The following is a 3,175-nucleotide window of genomic DNA, read 5'->3' on the forward strand; positions in this document are numbered from 1 at the left end:
CATTTTTTAAAAAAATGAGAAATGGGAAGAATCTAAATAAACTTAAATGTCAAGGAAGCCCTTAGGAATTATCTTTAAATTCTTCATTTCCTTTAGCACACTCAAAAAATGGTGTTTAATTATTTCTCTTACAATTATTATTGTAAAAAGGCCCCAGGTTTGAATGGTTTCAAGTCCTGCCAGGAGCTCAGAAGTGTGATTAAGTTTTGTATGACAGTAGCCTGTGATCATTGCACCACTATAGTAACTCACAACAGAGTTTAAATATATTGTAGCTCTGTTATCACCATTTCCCCCAACTATATCAACTATATCCAGGGCAAACATTGATAATCAGTTCCAGCACTCTTTCCTTCTGTCCCTAAAATCAGCCATCCAATGCCACTCCACATAGTGCTCCTGGCAGCAACTAGCCTTTGTTATGGGATGATGCTGAATATGGAACCTGGTTGCCATCTTGGTCCGATGGAAATGGGAAATCCTTTGCCACCACAACAGCTGTCTGTGATCAAACCTTCCTCCTGAGGTGCTTCCTGAGATTATTTTAGTTTCCTTTTGCTGTGAATTCGACCTTGTCCATCCATATAGGGTGGCCACATGATCTTAATTTAGAAAGTTTGATTTTAATTTGGAAGTTTTCTTCCTTTTGGTGCCTCACCCTGTTTGACAGCCCTCTACCCAGAGTTTTTATTCACCCCATTTCACATTGAATATTTAACTCTATGTAGAAACTTGAAGCAACTCTAGTAATATCTACAGCAGGCTCCCAGCTCACATGAATACATTTTCACGAATCAAAGTTTTGAACAGAGATGTAAGATAATGTTTATTAAATAAATGTCTGTTGTCCTAAATAAGCAATTGTAATTTTACAGGGCATTCATTTCCTAGGCTGCCATAGCAAAGCACCACAAACAGGGTGGCTCAAAACAAAAGAAATTCATTGCCTCACAGTTCTAGAGGGGAGAAGTCCAGAATCATGGGGGTGTCAGGGCTATGCTCCCTCTGAAACCTGCAGGAGAGAAGCCTTCTTGGCCTCCTCCTAGCCTATGGTAGTCTGCTAGTGGTCCCTGGCATTCCTTGGCTTGCAGCTCCACAATTTCGATTTCTGTCTCCTTCACACAGGGCCTTCTCTCCTCATGTATCTCTTTTTGTCTCTTCTCTTCTTCTAATAAAGATATCAACCATATTGAATTATGACTCATATTAATGACCTCATCTGAACTTGATTACATCTGTAGAGATAACAAGATCACATTTGCAGGACTTCGACTTATCTTTTTGTGAGGGGCACACAGTTTAACCTACAATACCAGGGAACATTATTTGAGATGTAGTACTAATTACCTAAACTGGCAGATTTGAGCCAGTACCTAATTGAGGGAGATGATGCATTATCTTTGTGTGAGATGTCCATATCTCTGGTAGTTCATCTGCTTGCAAAGGTATGTCATTTCTCTTTCTGAATGAGGGACTGTACACCAGGCGACAAGAGATTTATTGGCTACTCTGCATGTAGGCAGTCTTGCCCAGAAGAAGCAGTTATTAATCCAGCAGGTGCTCAAAACAGGTTCCAATTCCTCTTCTTTGAGCAATAACTTAATTCATGATAGTATCACTTGCAAGACATAAAGAATCTGGGTGGATAAAAAATTATTTATTTGCATAGTCAGTATATATTATGTATAATGTTGTTGGTTTGTTTTTTCATAAAAATAACACATTTCCATTATAAAAAAAGGTAAAACTAGAACTGAAAAGTATTAAAGAAGACTAAAGCATAATAGTTCACCATCCCCACCCACCCTATTAATATTTTTATGTAACTCCTTCTAGTATTTATGCATAGATTTTAAAAAATAATTATGAATATACTATAAATATAAATCTGCATGCTGTTTAAGTGAGCGACTACAAATCCGTAGTTGAATTATAATAAGGGAGACAAGGGCCACTTGGTTCCTGGTAAGAGGGAAAAAAGAAAAAGAAAATACCCTATTCATTAACCCTAAACCTCAAAAATATAAGATATTAGTGAGCAGCTTTCACTTATAATTAAAAATGTAAGCATTACATTTTTAGTTTACAACACCAATAGTTAACTAAGACTTTAGGTACACCCACCAAAGTGGTCATTGAAATGATGCCACCTTTTGTTCCCCTCAGACACATGGAAAATGACAGCAATCTTATAGGATGAGAATACATTTGGTTGTGGTTGTCTAAATAATGGGCGTATAGAATCCCAAAATTAAAGAAGTTACTATATGCTTCCTCCACAAGACCCTTTCTTGAGAAAAATAATGTATGATGCATTTCTTAGAGCTGGCGAAATGTATGATAGAAATATGAGGCGACGTCTTTAGTTTCTGACTTATTTTTCCTCTTCTCTCGTTATTCTCAGCAACCTCAATATATCTATGTTGCCAGTTCAGCTGACATTCTCAATTCCCAGTTCGTTGTCCTCCTCAACTCCACTTACTGTGCCACTGAAGCTACTCACTGGTAAAGCCACACCTGGAATCCATGATCCACTCAAAATTCTCTAGACCTCTCTAACCACTACTTTCTCAACTTCTGTCTTGTTCATTCTCACATATTTAAAGAACATCCAATTCCTTGAAAATTACCTGACTGCTTTGCTTACAAAACCCACCTTGACCTTATGTGTCTTAGTTTGCTTGGGTTTCTGTACAAAATACCACAGACTGGATGGTTTAAACAGCAGAAATGAATTTCTCACAGTTAGGGTAACTGACAAGTCCAAGATCAAGGTGCCAGCTGATTCCATTTCCAGCAAGCACTCCCTTGCTGGCTTGCAGATTGCTGCCTTCTCCCTGTGTCGTCATGTGGTACAGCAAGAATTCCAGTGTCTCTTCTTTTTTTTTAGAGACAGAGTTTTGGTCTTGTTGCTCAAGCTGGAGTGCCATGGGGTGATCGTGGCTCACTGCAACCTCCGCCTCCCAGGTTCAAGCAATTCTCCTGCCCCAGCCTCCCAAGTAGCTGGGATTACAGGTGCATGCCACCACACCCAGCTAACTTTTTGTATCTTTAGTAGAGACAGAGTTTCACCATGCTGGCCAGGCTGGTCTCGAACTCCTGACCTCGTGATCTGCCTGCCTCGACCTCAAAAGTGCTGAGATTTCAGGCATGAGCCACCGCACCAGGCCATGTC

This window comes from Pongo abelii, chromosome 13 (genome assembly GCF_028885655.2).
Source record: "Pongo abelii isolate AG06213 chromosome 13, NHGRI_mPonAbe1-v2.0_pri, whole genome shotgun sequence".
Taxonomy (NCBI): Eukaryota; Metazoa; Chordata; class Mammalia; order Primates; family Hominidae; genus Pongo; species Pongo abelii.